We start from the raw sequence: 17,110 nt of genomic DNA, 5'->3' as shown, positions 1-17,110 counted from the left end.
GGGTGGTTGCTAGGCTGTTGATTGGTGGTTGCTAGGGTGTTCTGGTTGGTTGGAGATTTACTTCTCATGATGTCATTTCAGCCAGAAAATTATTTTACCTACTGAACATGTTTCTGGTCCAAAAATACTTAATCTTGAACTTTCCACACATACTCACAGACTATGTAATATAACATTCTGATGTTATATTACATAGGTCAATTTTTGACCTCCATGAACACTTTTATGGCCCACGGGTACTTGGATCTGTTGGTTAATATACCAAGAGATTTACATCTCATGATGTCATTTCAGCCAGACAAATATTTGACCTACTGAACATGTTTCTGGCCCAAAAGTACTTGATCTTGAACTTTCCAAACATACTCATAAACTCCAACAGATGCTTCCTAAGCCACAGAGAAGTCCATATCTGACATATTGAACTCATTTCTGGTCAAAGGTTTCTCAAAAAGTTTAAAACAATATAGACTTTTAGACTCCTTCTGATGTTATATTAGATATACATAGGTCAATTTTGACCTCCATGAACACATTTATGGCACATTTCCTGAAGAAAATGTGAAGTGTCGCTTGAAGCGGCAAATCTCAGCACCCGGTTGCTAGGGTGTTCTGGGAGGTTGCTACGGTGTTCTGGGTGGTTGCTAGGTGTTTTTTTAGGGTATTCTGGGTGGTTGCTATGGTGTTGCTATGCGGTTGTTAGGGTATTCTGGGTGGTTGCGAAGGTGTTCTGGGTGGTTGCTAGGGTGTTGCTAGGCGGTTGCTGGGGTGTTAATGGTGGTTGCTAGGGTGTTGCCAGATGGTTGCTAGGGTGTTCTGGTTTGTTTATAGGGTGTTCTGGATGGTTGCTAGGCTGTTGCTTGGTGGTTGCTAGGGTGTTCTGGGAGGTTGCTACGGTGTTCTGGGTGGTTGCTAGGTGTTTTTTTAGGGTATTCTGGGTGGTTGCTATGGTGTTGCTATGTGGTTGCTAGGGTATTCTGGGTGGTTGCGAAGGTGTTCTGGGTGGTTGCTAGGGTGTTGCTAGGCGGTTGCTGGGGTATTCTGGGTGGTTGCTATGGTGTTGCTATGTGGTTGCTAGGGTGTTGCTAGGCGATTGCTGGGGTGTTAATGGTGGTTGCTAGGGTGTTGCCAGATGGTTGCTAGGGTGTTCTGGTTTGTTTATAGGGTGTTCTGGATGGTTGCTAGGCTGTTGATTGGTGGTTGCTAGGGTGTTCTGGTTGGTTGGAGATTTACTTCTCATGATGTCATTTCAGCCAGAAAATTATTTTACCTACTGAACATGTTTCTGGTCCAAAAATACTTAATCTTGAACTTTTCACACATACTCACAGACTATGTAATATAACATTCTGATGTTATATTACATAGGTCAATTTTTGACCTCCATGAACACTTTTATGGCCCACGGGTACTTGGATCTGTTGGTTAATATACCAAGAGATTTACATCTCATGATGTCATTTCAGCCAGACAAATATTTGACCTACTGAACATGTTTCTTGCCCAAAAGTACTTGATCTTGAACTTTCCAAACATACTCATAGACTCCAACAGATGATTCCTAAGCCACAGAGAAGTCCATATCTGACATATTGAACTCATTTCGGGTCAAAGGTTTCTCAAAAAGTTTAAAACAATATAGACTTTTAGACTCCTTCTGATGTTATATTAGATATACATAGGTAAAATTTGACCTCCATGAACACATTTATGGCACATTTCCTGAAGAAAATGTGAAGTGGAGCTTGAAGCGGCAAATCTCAGCACCCGGTTGCTAGGGTGTTCTGGGAGGTTGCTACGGTGTTCTGGGTGGTTGGTAGGTTTTTTTTTAGGGTATTCTGGGTGGTTGCTAAGGTGTTGCTATGCGGTTGCTATGGTATTCTGGGTGGTTGCGAAGGTGTTCTGGGTGGTTGCTAGGGTTTTGCTATGTGGTTGCTAGGGTATTCTGGGTGGTTGCGAAGCTGTTCGGGGTGGTTGCTAGGGTGTTGCTAGGCGGTTGCTAGGGTATTCTGGGTGGTTGCGAAGGTGTTCTGGGTGGTTGCTGGGTTGTTTTGGTTTGTTTCTAGGGTGTTCTGGGTGGTTGCTATGCTGTTGCTTGGTGGTTGCTAGGGTGTTCTGGTTGGTTGGAGATTTATTTCTCATGATGTCATTTCAGCCAGAAAAATATTTTACCTACTAAACATGTTTCTGGCCCAAAAGTACTAGATCTTGAACTTTCCATACATATTCATAGACTATGTAATATAACATTCTGATGTTATATTACATAGGTCAATTTTTGACCTCCATGAATACTTTTATGGCCCACAGGTACTTGATCTGTGGGTTAATATACAAAGAGATTTACATCTCATGATGTCATTTCAGCCAGACAAATATTTGACCTACTGAACATGTTTCTGGGCCAAAAGTTCTTGATCTTGAACTTTCCAAACATACTCATAAACTCCAACAGATGCTTCTTAAGCCACAGAGAAGTCCATATCTGACCTATTGAACTCATTTCTGGTGAAAAGTTCCTCAAAATAGTTTAAAACAATATAAACTTATAGATTCCTTCTGATGTTATATTAGCTATACATAGGTCAATTTTTGACCTCCAGGAACACATTTATGGCCCACGGGTACTTGATCTATGGGTGAGTATACCGAGAGATTTACTTCTAATGATGTAATTTCAGCCAGACAAATATTTGACCTCCTTCTGATGTTATATAAGATATACATTGGTCAATTATATTAGATATACATAGGTCAATTGTTGACCTCCAGGAACACATTTATGTCCCACGGGTACTTGATCTGTGAGTTAATATACCGATAGATTTACTTCTCGTGATGTCATTGAACTCATTTCTGGTCAAAGGTTCCTCAAAAAGTTTAAAACAATGTAAACTTTTAGACTTCTTCTGATGTTAGATTAGATATACATAGATACATTTTTGACCACCAGGAACACATTTATGGCACATTTCCAGAAGAAAATGTGAAGTTGAGCCTGAAGTGGCAAATCTCACCACCCGGTTACTAGGGTGTTCTGTGTGGTTGCTAGGTGGTTGTTAGGGTATTCTGGGTGGTTGCTATGGTGTTTTTATGTGGTTGCTAGGTGCTAATGTTGCTAGGCGGTTGCCAGATTGTTCTGGATGGTTGCTAGGGTGTTGCTAGGTGGTTGCTGGGGTGTTCTTGTTTGTTGGTGTTGGTTGCTGGGTGGTTGCTAGGGTGTTTTAGGTCGTTACTATGGTATTCTGGGTTGTTGCTATGGTGTTACCAGGTGGTTGGTAGTGTTTACATATGGTTACTAAAGAGTTTCTGTAATGTTTTTGGGCATGATTTAGCTCTTAACTAATAAATTATTTTGTAATATAATGTAATATGATATAAACTAATCAATATGTTTATATTGTTTGAAACCTTTTGAGGACCCTTTTACCATAACAATATAAACTTCTAGAGTCCATCTGATGTTGTATTAGCTATACATGGGTCAATTTTTGACCTATGTAACACATTTATGGCACATTTCCAGAAGAAAATGTGAAGTACTGCTTGCAGTGGCAAATCTCACCACCCGGTTGCTAGGGTGTTCCCGGTGGTTGCTACAGTGTTCTGGGTGGTTGCTAGGTGGTTGTTAGGGTATTCCGGGTGGTTGCTAGGGTGTTGCTAGGGTGTTCTGGGTGGTTACTAGGGTGTTGCTAGGTGGTTGCTAGGGTGTTCTTGGTGGTTACTTGGGTTTTGCTAGGGTTGGTTGCTTGCTAGGGTGTTGCTAAGGTGTTCTGGGTGGTTGCTAGGCGGTTGCTAAAGTGTTGCTAAGGTGTTCTGGGTGGTTGCTAGGGTGATTTAGGTGGTTACTATGGTAGTCTGTGTGGTTCCTATGGTGTTTCTAGGTGGTTGGTAGTGTCCAAATTACTATAGAGTTTTTATAATGTTTTTGGCAATTGATTTATATATCATCAAAAGGAGCCCATAAGTTTTTCAGAAATAATTTCAATAGGTCAGATGTGGACAATTCTATATGGCCTAGGAACCATCAAAAGGAGTCTATGAGTATGTAGAAAGTTCAAGATCAAGTACACATGGGCAAGAAATACAGTCTGTAGGTCAAATATCTGTCTGGCTAAAATAACATGATAAGAGGTCATTCTGTATAGTATCCTGATTTTTAAAGAACACCTTAGCCAGAAATATGTTCAGTAGTTAAAATAAGGACTCTTGTATGGCTTCAGTAACATCAAAAGGAGTTAATGAGTATGTTTAGAATGTTCAAGATCAAGTACTCGTGGGCCAGAACTATATTCAGTAGGTCAAAAAGGAACCTATCTATAGCTCATGTAATATCAGAAGGAGTCTAAAAGTTTTTCTTGTTTAAAAACTTTTGAGGACCCTTTGACCAGACATGAGTTAAATACTTAAGATATGGACGTTCTATATGCCTTAAGAAGCATCAAAAGGAGTCTATGAGAATTTATACAAAAAGTTCGAGACCTAGTACTCGTCGGCAAGGACTATGTTTGTGGGTCAATGAGGAACCTCTAGGCCTAGAAAGCAGTCTAAGAAGTAGCATAAGAAGTAGTCTATTTTTTATGTATAGAAAGTTCAATATCAGGTACTCGTGGGACAGATATATGTTCAGTATATGTTCAAATATCTTCCTGCTCATAAAACATCATAAGTAGTAAATATCAATGTATAGTAACCTAATGATATAGTAACCTATGTTCAGTAGGTCAAATAGGAACCTTTGTATAGCTTATATATCATCAAAAGGTGTCTAATAAGCTTATATTGCTTAAAAACTTTTGAGGTCCCTTTTACCAGAAATGAGTTAAATACTTAAGATATGGACGTTCTATATGCCTTAAGAAGCATCAAAAGGAGTCTATGAGAATTTATACAAAAAGTTCGAGACCTAGTACTCGTCGGCAAGGACTATGTTTGTGGGTCAATGAGGAACCTCTAGGCCTAGAAAGCAGTCTAAGAAGTAGCATAAGTAGTAGTCTATTTTTTATGTATAGAAAGTTCAATATCAGGTACTCGTGGGACAGATATATGTTCAGTATATGTTCAAATATCTTCCTGCTCATAAAACATCATAAGTAGTAAATATCAATGTATAGTAACCTAATGATATAGTAACCTATGTTCAGTAGGTCAAATAGGAACCTTTGTATAGCTTATATATCATCAAAAGGTGTCTAATAAGCTTATATTGCTTAAAAACTTTTGAGGTCCCTTTTACCAGAAATGAGTTCAATAGCTATACTATGCACTGTAAAGCTCATGTGTTGTTTTCTCGTCTGTGCACAAATAAATTAGTTTGTAAAATAGAAATGCATGCAAAATCACGTTATATCTTTTCATTGCAACGAGGAACAAGTTAGATATGTCATGCAATGCGACGAAACATCTCAGGTGTTTTCTTTTCATTGCACAGAGGTTAGTTAAAGCGTGCATATACATAACGAGGAACAAGTTAGATATGTCATGCAATGCACTGAAACCCATGTTAGGTGTTTTCTTTTCACTGCAGAGAGGTTTTTGCGTGCATTTGCGTCCATATGCATAAGGAGAAACAAGTTATATCTATCATGCAATTCGACGAAACACATCTCAGGTTTTTTCTTTTTATTGCACAGAGGTTAGTTATTGCGTCCATAATCATAACAAGGAACAAGTTAGATATGTCATGCAGTGCGATAAAACACATCTTAGGTGTTTTCTTTTCATTGCACAGAGGTTAGTTATAGCGTGCATATGCATAACGAGGAACAAGTTAGATATGTCATGCAATGCACTGAAACCCATGTTAGGTGTTTTCTTTTTACTGCAGAGAGGTTTTTGCGTGGATATGCATAACGAGAAACAAGTTATATCTATCATGCAATGCAATGAAACACATCTTAGATGTTTTCTTTATATTGCACAGAGGTTAGTTATTACGTGCATAACGAGGAACAAGTTAGATATGTCAGGCAATGCACTGAAACCCATGTTAGGTGTTTTCTTTTCACTGCAGAGAGGTTACTTATTTGCGTGCATATGCATAACGAGAAACAAGTTATATCTATCATGCAATGCAATGAAACACATCTTAGGTGTTTTCTTTTATTACACAGAGGTTAGTTATTACGTGCATATGCATTACGAGGAACAAATTAGATATGTCATGCAATGCACTGAAACCCATGTTAGGTGTTTTCTTTTCATTGCAGAGAGGTTAGCTATTTGCGTGCATATGCATAACGAGAAACAAGTTATATCTATCTTGCAATGCAATGAAACACATCTTAGATGTTTTCTTTTCATTGCACAGAGGATAGTTATTGCGTGCATATAAATAACGAGGAACAAGTTAGATATGTCATGCAATGCAATGAAACACATCTTAGGTATTTTCTTTTCATTGCACAGAGGTTAGTTATTCCGTGCATATGAATAACGAGTAACAAATTAGATATGTCATGTAATGCACTGAAACACATCTTAGGTGTTTTCTTTTCACTGAACAGAGCGAGTTATTGCGTGCATATGCATTACGAGAAACAAGTTAGATCTGTCATGCAATGCACTGAAACACATCTTAGGTGTTTTCTTTTCACTGCACAGAGCGAGTTATTGCGTGTATATGCATAACGAGAAACAAGTTAGATCTGTCATGCAATGCATTGAAACACATCTTAGTTGTTTTCTTTTCATTGCACAGAGGTTAGTTATTGCGTGCATATGCATAACGAGGAACAAGTTAGATATGTCATGCAATGCGATGAAACACATCTTAGGTGTTTTCTTTTCATTGCACAGAGGATAGTTATTGCATGCATACATAACGAGGAACAAGTTAGATTAGGTCATGCAATGCATTGAAACACATCTTAGTTGTTTTCTTTTCATTGCACAGAGGTTATTGCGTGCATATGCATTACGAGGAACAAGTTAGATATGTCATGTAATGCACTGAAACACATCTTAGGTGTTTTCTTTTCACTGCACATAGCGAGTTATTGCGTGCATATGCATAACGAGAAACAAGTTAGATCTGTCATGTAATGCACTGAAACACATCTTAGGTGTTTTCTTTTCACTGCACAGAGCGAGTTATTGCGTGCATATGCATAACGAAAAACAAGTTAGATCTGTCATGCAATGCACTGAAACACATCTTAGGTGTTTTCTTTTCACTGCACAGAGGTTAGTTATTGCGTGCATATGCATAACGAGGAACAAGTTAGATAGGTCATGCAATGCGATGAAACACATCTTAGGTGTTTTCTTTTCATTGCACAGAGGATAGTTATTGCATGCATACATAACGAGGAACAAGTTAGATAGGTCATGCAATGCATTGAAACACATCTTAGTTGTTTTCGTTTCACTGCATAGAGCGAGTTATTGCGTGCATATGCATAACGAGAAACAAGTTAGATCTGTCATGCAATGCACTGAAACACATCTTAGGTGTTTTCTTTTCATTGCAGAGAGGTTAGCTATTTGCGTGCATATGCATAACGAGAAACAAGTTATATCTATCTTGCAATGCAATGAAACACATCTTAGATGTTTTCTTTTCATTGCACAGAGGATAGTTATTGCGTGCATATGCATAACGAGGAACAAGTTAGATATGTCATGCAATGCAATGAAACACATCTTAGGTATTTTCTTTTCATTGCACAGAGGTTAGTTATTCCGTGCATATGAATAACGAGTAACAAATTAGATATGTCATGTAATGCACTGAAACACATCTTAGGTGTTTTCTTTTCACTGAACAGAGCGAGTTATTGCGTGCATATGCATAACGAGAAACAAGTTAGATCTGTCATGCAATGCACTGAAACACATCTTAGGTGTTTTCTTTTCACTGCACAGAGCGAGTTATTGCGTGTATATGCATAACGAGAAACAAGTTAGATCTGTCATGCAATGCATTGAAACACATCTTAGTTGTTTTCTTTTCATTGCACAGAGGTTAGTTATTGCGTGCATATGCATAACGAGGAACAAGTTAGATATGTCATGCAATGCGATGAAACACATCTTAGGTGTTTTCTTTTCATTGCACAGAGGATAGTTATTGCATGCATACATAACGAGGAACAAGTTAGATTAGGTCATGCAATGCATTGAAACACATCTTAGTTGTTTTCTTTTCATTGCACAGAGGTTATTGCGTGCATATGCATAACGAGGAACAAGTTAGATATGTCATGTAATGCACTGAAACACATCTTAGGTGTTTTCTTTTCACTGCACATAGCGAGTTATTGCGTGCATATGCATAACGAGAAACAAGTTAGATCTGTCATGTAATGCACTGAAACACATCTTAGGTGTTTTCTTTTCACTGCACAGAGCGAGTTATTGCGTGCATATGCATAACGAAAAACAAGTTAGATCTGTCATGCAATGCACTGAAACACATCTTAGGTGTTTTCTTTTCACTGCACAGAGGTTAGTTATTGCGTGCATATGCATAACGAGGAACAAGTTAGATAGGTCATGCAATGCGATGAAACACATCTTAGGTGTTTTCTTTTCATTGCACAGAGGATAGTTATTGCATGCATACATAACGAGGAACAAGTTAGATAGGTCATGCAATGCATTGAAACACATCTTAGTTGTTTTCGTTTCACTGCATAGAGCGAGTTATTGCGTGCATATGCATAACGAGAAACAAGTTAGATCTGTCATGCAATGCACTGAAACACATCTTAGGTGTTTTCTTTTCACTGCACAGAGCGAGTTATTGCGTGTATATGCATAACGAGAAACAAGTTAGATCTGTCATGCAATGCACTGAAACACATCTTAGGTGTTTTCTTTTCACTGCACAGAGGTTAGTTATTGCGTGCATATGCATAACGAGGAACAAGTTAGATATTTCATGTAATGCGATGAAACACATCTTAGGTGTTTTCTTTTCACTGCACAGAGGTTAGTTATTGCGTGCATATGCATAACGAGGAACAAGTTAGATATGTCATGCAATGCAATAAAACACATCTTAGGTGTCTTCTTTTCATTGGACAGAGGTTAGTTATCGTGTGCATGTGCAATGCAATCCTAAAGCACAAGCATTGCAAATCTCTCCGTTGCACAAGGAACAAGTTAGTGTGTGCATTGTAAAGCGATGGCTCTTTTGATGTTTTCTCGTCAAAACAGAAATTAATCAGTTGTAGAATGGAAATGCATGGAAAAGCACGCGTGTTTTATCTTTTCTTTTCATTGCAAAGAAAAATAAGTTAGAAATGTAAGAATTGCAATGAAACAACACACGTTATCCAGTCAAAGCAGAAGGAAGGGTTTAGTTCTTGAATGCAATAAAGTGCATATTACATATATGGTATTTTTGATGCACAAAGTTTTTCATGCACAATCCACATCTCTTCATTGCACAAAGCAACGAGTGTTGTTTTATTGCAATGCATAAAATATCGAACTTGTTCCTCATTGCAATCAAAAGAAAATGTATGCATGTGCTTTCGCATGCATTTCTATTTTACAAACTAGATTGTTTGTGCACAGACAAGAAAACATCACGTTATGCCTTTTCATTGCAACGAAAAACAAGTTAGATTGTTATGCAATCCAATGAAACTAGATATTAGGTGTTTTCTTTTCATTGCACAGAGAAACATGTTAGTTATTGCGTGCATATTCTTTAATGCACAACGTTAGACGTTAGATGTGTTTTCGTTGAACAACGGAATGAGTTAGATATTGAATGCGTTCCTCTGTTGCACAAAGGAACGAGTAAGTTATTGCATTGCACGACCGCTCAAGTGATGTTTTTTCGTCAGTGCGCAAAAGAATTAGTAGTAGAATCCATGCGAAAGAGTCAAAGGGTCCTCAAAGGTTTTAATAAATATTAACTTATTGACTTTTGATGATTTGTAAGCTATAGATAGGTTCCTTTTCTTGTCCTAGTGAACATATTTCTGGCTCACGGGTACTTGATTCTAAGCCATAGAGAAGTCCATATTTGACCTATTGTACTAATTTCTGGTCTATGTTTGATCAAATGTTTTTAAATAATATCAACTGATAGACTCAATCTGATGTTATACACATAGGTTCCTTTTTGACCTACTGAACATATTTCTGGCCCAAAAGTACTTGATCTTGAACTTTCCATACATACTCATAGACTCCAACAGATGCTTCCTAAGCCATAGAGAAGTCCATATCTGACCTATTGAACTCATTTCTGGTCAAAGGATCCTCAAAAGGTTTTAAACAATATAAACTTATAGACTCCTGATGTTACATTAGCTATACATAGGTCAATTTTTGACCTTCAGAAACACATTTATGGTCCACGGGTATTTGATGTTTGGGTTAATGTACCGAGAGCTTTGCTTCTCATGATGTAATTTCAGCCATAAATATATTTGACCTACTGAACATATATCTGGCCCAAAAGTACTTGACCTTGTACTTTCCATTCATACTCATAGACTCCAACAGATGCTTCCTAAGCCATAGAGAGTCCATATCTGACATATTGAACTAATTTCTGGTCAAAGATTTCTCAAAAGTTTAAAACAATATAAACTTTTAGACTCCTTCTGATGTTATATTAGATATACATAGATCAATTTTGACCTCCATGAACAAATTTATGGCACATTTCCAGAAGAAAATGTGAAGTGGAGCTTGAAGCGGCAAATCTCAGCACCCGGTTGCTAGGGTGTTCTGGGTGGTTGCTATGGCGTTGCTATGCGGTTGTTAGGGTATTCTGGGTGATTGCGAAGGTGTTCTGGGTGGTTGCTAGGGTGTTGCTAGGCGGTTGCTAGGGTGTTGCCAGATGGTTGCTTGGGTGTTCTGGTTTGTTTCTAGGGTGTTCTGGATGGTTGCTAGGCTGTTGCTTGGTGGTTGCTAGGGTGTTCTGGTTGGTTGGAGATTTACTTCTCATGATGTCATATCAGCCAGAAAAATATTTTACCTACTGAACATGTTTCTGGTCCAAAAATACTTGATCTTGAACTTTCCACACATACTCACAGACTATGTAATATAACATTCTGATGTTATATGACATAGTTTAATTTTTGACCTCCATGAACACTTTTATGGCCCACGGGTACTTGGATCTGTTGGTTAATATACCGAAAGATTTACATCTCATGATGTCATTTCAGCCAGACAAATATTTGACCTACTGAACATGTTTCTGGCCCAAAAGTACTTGATCTTGAACTTTCCAAACATACTCATAAACTCCAACAGATGCTTCTTAAGCCACAGAGAAGTCCATATCTGACATATTGAACTCATTTCTGGTCAAAGGTTTCTCAAAAAGTTTAAAACAATATAGACTTTTAGACTCCTTCTGATGTTATATTAGATATACATAGGTCAATTTTGACCTCCATGAACACATTTATGGCACATTTCCTGAAGAAAATGTGAAGTGGAGCTTGAAGCGGCAAATCTCAGCACCCGGTTGCTAGGGTGTTCTGGGAGGTTGCTACGGTGTTCTGGGTGGTTGGTAGGTTTTTTTTTAGGGTATTCTGGGTAGTTGCTATGGTGTTGCTATGCGGTTGCTAGGGTATTCTGGGTGGTTGCGAAGGTGTTCTGGGTGGTTGCTAGGGTGTTGCTATGTGGTTGCTAGGGTATTCTGGGTGGTTGTGAAGCTGTTCTGGGTGGTTGCTAGGGTGTTGCAAGGCGGTTGCTAGGGTATTCTGTGTGGTTGCGAAGGTGTTCTGGGTGGTTGCTGGGTTGTTCTGGTTTGTTTCTAGGGTGTTCTGGGTGGTTGCTATGCTGTTGGTTGGTGGTTGCTAGGGTGTTCTGGTTGGTTGGAGATTTATTTCTCATGATGTCATTTCAGCCAGAAAAATATTTTACCTACTAAACATGTTTCTGGCCCAAAAGTACTAGATCTTGAACTTTCCATACATATTCATAGACTATGTAATATAACATTTTGATGTTATATTACATAGGTCAATTTTTTACCTCCATGAATACTTTTATGGCCCACGGGTACTTGATCTGTGGGTTAATATACAGAGAGATTTACATCTCATGATGTCATTTCAGCCAGAGAAATATTTGACCTACTGAACATGTTTCTGGCCCAAAAGTTCTTGATCTTGAACTTTCCATACAGACTCATAGACTCCAATAGATGCTTCCTAAGAAGCCATAGAGAAGTCCATATCTGACCTATTGAACTCATTTCTGGTGAAAAGTTCCTCAAAATAGTTTAAAACAATATAAACTTATAGATTCCTTCTGATGTTATATTAACTATACATAGGTCCATTTTTGACCTCCAGGAACACATTTATGGTCCACGGGTACTTGATCTATGGGTGAGTATACCGAGAGATTTACTTCTCATGATGTAATTTCAGCCAGACAAATATTTGACCTCCTTTTGATGTTATATAAGACATACATTGGTCAATTATATTAGATATACATAGGTCAATTTTTGACCTCCAGGAACACATTTATGTCCCACGGGTACTTGATATGTTGGTTAATATACCGATAGATTTACTTCTCGTGATCTCATTGAACTCATTTCTTGTCAAAGGTTCCTCAAAAAGTTTAAAACAATGTAAACTTTTAGACTTCTTCTGATGTTATATTAGATATACATAGATCAATTTTTGACCTCCATGAACACATTTGTGGCACATTTCCTGAAGAAAATGTGAAGTGGAGCTTGAAGCGGCAAATCTCAGCACCCGGTTGCTAGGGTGTTCTGGGAGGTTGCTACGGTGTTCTGGGTGGTTGGTAGTTTTTTTTTTAGGGTATTCTGGGTGGTTGCTATGGTGTTGCTATGCAGTTGCTAGGGTATTCTGGGTGGTTGCGAAGGTGTTCTGGGTGGTTGCTAGGGTGTTGCTATGTGGTTGCTAGGGTATTCTGGGTGGTTGTGAAGCTGTTCTGGGTGGTTGCTAGGGTGTTGCAAGGCGGTTGCTAGGGTATTCTGGGTGGTTGCGAAGGTGTTCTGGGTGGTTGCTGGGTTGTTCTGGTTTGTTTCTAGGGTGTTCTGGGTGGTTGCTATGCTGTTGGTTGGTGGTTGCTAGGGTGTTCTGGTTGGTTGGAGATTTATTTCTCATGATGTCATTTCAGCCAGAAAAATATTTTACCTACTAAACATGTTTCTGGCCCAAAAGTACTAGATCTTGAACTTTCCATACATATTCATAGACTATGTAATATAACATTCTGATGTTATATTACATAGGTCAATTTTTGACCTCCACGAATACTTTTATGGCCCACGGGTACTTGATCTGTGGGTTAATATACAGAGAGATTTACATCTCATGATGTCATTTCAGCCAGAGAAATATTTGACCTACTGAACATGTTTCTGGCCCAAAAGTTCTTGATCTTGAACTTTCCATACAGACTCATGGACTCCAATAGATGCTTCCTAAGAAGCCATAGAGAAGTCCATAGCTGACCTATTGAACTCATTTCTGGTGAAAAGTTCCTCAAAATAGTTTAAAACAATATAAACTTATAGATTTCTTCTGATGTTATATTAGCTATACATAGGTAAATTTTTGACCTCCAGGAACACATTTATAGCCCACGGGTACTTGATCTATGGGTGAGTATACCGAGAGATTTACTTCTCATGATGTAATTTCAGCCAGACAAATATTTGACCTCCTTCTGATGTTATATAAGACATACATTGGTCAATTATATTAGATATACATAGGTCAATTTTTGACCTCCAGGAACACATTTATGTCCCACGGGTACTTGATCTGTGGGTTAATATACCGATAGATTTACTTCTCGTGATCTCATTGAACTCATTTCTTGTCAAAGGTTCCTCAAAAAGTTTAAAACAATGTAAACTTTTAGACTTCTTCTGATGTTATATTAGATATACATAGATCAATTTTTGACCACCAGGAACACATTTATGGCACATTTCCAGAAGAAAATATGAAGTGGAGCTTGAAGCGGCAAATCTCACCACCCGGTTGCTAGGGTGTTCTGGGAGGTTGCTACGGTGTTCTGGGTGGTTTCTAGGTGTTTTTTTAGGGTATTCTGGGTGGTTGCTATGGTGTTGCTATGCAGTTGCTAGGGTATTCTGGGTGGTTGCGAAGGTGTTCTGGGTGGTTGCTAGGGTGTTGCTAGGCGGTTGCTGGGGTATTCTGGGTGGTTGCTATGGTGTTGCTATGTGGTTGCTAGGGTGTTGCTAGGCGATTGCTGGGGTGTTAATGGTGGTTGCTAGGGTGTTGCCAGATGGTTGCTGGGGTGTTCTGGTTTGTTTCTAGGGTGTGCTGGGTGGTTGCTAGGCTGTTGATTGGTGGTTGCTAGGGTGTTCTGGTTGGTTGGAGATTTACTTCTCATGATGTCATTTCAGCCAGAAAATTATTTTACCTACTGAACATGTTTCTGGTCCAAAAATACTTAATCTTGAACTTTCCACACATACTCACAGACTATGTAATATAACATTCTGATGTTATATTACATAGGTCAATTTTTGACCTCCATGAACACTTTTATGGCCCACGGGTACTTGGATCTGTTGGTTAATATACCAAGAGATTTACATCTCATGATGTCATTTCAGCCAGACAAATATTTGACCTACTGAACATGTTTCTGGCCCAAAAGTACTTGATCTTGAACTTTCCAAACATACTCATAAACTCCAACAGATGCTTCCTAAGCCACAGAGAAGTCCATATCTGACATATTGAACTCATTTCTGGTCAAAGGTTTCTCAAAAAGTTTAAAACAATATAGACTTTTAGACTCCTTCTGATGTTATATTAGATATACATAGGTCAATTTTGACCTCCATGAACACATTTATGGCACATTTCCTGAAGAAAATGTGAAGTGTCGCTTGAAGCGGCAAATCTCAGCACCCGGTTGCTAGGGTGTTCTGGGAGGTTGCTACGGTGTTCTGGGTGGTTGCTAGGTGTTTTTTTAGGGTATTCTGGGTGGTTGCTATGGTGTTGCTATGCGGTTGTTAGGGTATTCTGGGTGGTTGCGAAGGTGTTCTGGGTGGTTGCTAGGGTGTTGCTAGGCGGTTGCTGGGGTGTTAATGGTGGTTGCTAGGGTGTTGCCAGATGGTTGCTAGGGTGTTCTGGTTTGTTTATAGGGTGTTCTGGATGGTTGCTAGGCTGTTGCTTGGTGGTTGCTAGGGTGTTCTGGGAGGTTGCTACGGTGTTCTGGGTGGTTGCTAGGTGTTTTTTTAGGGTATTCTGGGTGGTTGCTATGGTGTTGCTATGTGGTTGCTAGGGTATTCTGGGTGGTTGCGAAGGTGTTCTGGGTGGTTGCTAGGGTGTTGCTAGGCGGTTGCTGGGGTATTCTGGGTGGTTGCTATGGTGTTGCTATGTGGTTGCTAGGGTGTTGCTAGGCGATTGCTGGGGTGTTAATGGTGGTTGCTAGGGTGTTGCCAGATGGTTGCTAGGGTGTTCTGGTTTGTTTATAGGGTGTTCTGGATGGTTGCTAGGCTGTTGATTGGTGGTTGCTAGGGTGTTCTGGTTGGTTGGAGATTTACTTCTCATGATGTCATTTCAGCCAGAAAATTATTTTACCTACTGAACATGTTTCTGGTCCAAAAATACTTAATCTTGAACTTTTCACACATACTCACAGACTATGTAATATAACATTCTGATGTTATATTACATAGGTCAATTTTTGACCTCCATGAACACTTTTATGGCCCACGGGTACTTGGATCTGTTGGTTAATATACCAAGAGATTTACATCTCATGATGTCATTTCAGCCAGACAAATATTTGACCTACTGAACATGTTTCTTGCCCAAAAGTACTTGATCTTGAACTTTCCAAACATACTCATAGACTCCAACAGATGATTCCTAAGCCACAGAGAAGTCCATATCTGACATATTGAACTCATTTCGGGTCAAAGGTTTCTCAAAAAGTTTAAAACAATATAGACTTTTAGACTCCTTCTGATGTTATATTAGATATACATAGGTAAAATTTGACCTCCATGAACACATTTATGGCACATTTCCTGAAGAAAATGTGAAGTGGAGCTTGAAGCGGCAAATCTCAGCACCCGGTTGCTAGGGTGTTCTGGGAGGTTGCTACGGTGTTCTGGGTGGTTGGTAGGTTTTTTTTTAGGGTATTCTGGGTGGTTGCTAAGGTGTTGCTATGCGGTTGCTATGGTATTCTGGGTGGTTGCGAAGGTGTTCTGGGTGGTTGCTAGGGTTTTGCTATGTGGTTGCTAGGGTATTCTGGGTGGTTGCGAAGCTGTTCGGGGTGGTTGCTAGGGTGTTGCTAGGCGGTTGCTAGGGTATTCTGGGTGGTTGCGAAGGTGTTCTGGGTGGTTGCTGGGTTGTTTTGGTTTGTTTCTAGGGTGTTCTGGGTGGTTGCTATGCTGTTGCTTGGTGGTTGCTAGGGTGTTCTGGTTGGTTGGAGATTTATTTCTCATGATGTCATTTCAGCCAGAAAAATATTTTACCTACTAAACATGTTTCTGGCCCAAAAGTACTAGATCTTGAACTTTCCATACATATTCATAGACTATGTAATATAACATTCTGATGTTATATTACATAGGTCAATTTTTGACCTCCATGAATACTTTTATGGCCCACAGGTACTTGATCTGTGGGTTAATATACAAAGAGATTTACATCTCATGATGTCATTTCAGCCAGACAAATATTTGACCTACTGAACATGTTTCTGGGCCAAAAGTTCTTGATCTTGAACTTTCCAAACATACTCATAAACTCCAACAGATGCTTCTTAAGCCACAGAGAAGTCCATATCTGACCTATTGAACTCATTTCTGGTGAAAAGTTCCTCAAAATAGTTTAAAACAATATAAACTTATAGATTCCTTCTGATGTTATATTAGCTATACATAGGTCAATTTTTGACCTCCAGGAACACATTTATGGCCCACGGGTACTTGATCTATGGGTGACTATACCGAGAGATTTACTTCTAATGATGTAATTTCAGCCAGACAAATATTTGACCTCCTTCTGATGTTATATAAGATATACATTGGTCAATTATATTAGATATACATAGGTCAATTGTTGACCTCCAGGAACACATTTATGTCCCACGGGTACTTGATCTGTGAGTTAATATACCGATAGATTTACTTCTCGTGATGTCATTG

The sequence above is a fragment of the Pimephales promelas genome, chromosome 7 (genome assembly GCF_988280905.1).
Source record: "Pimephales promelas chromosome 7, fPimPro1.hap1.1, whole genome shotgun sequence".
NCBI lineage: Eukaryota > Metazoa > Chordata > Actinopteri > Cypriniformes > Leuciscidae > Pimephales > Pimephales promelas.
This window is presented reverse-complemented; position numbering follows the sequence as displayed.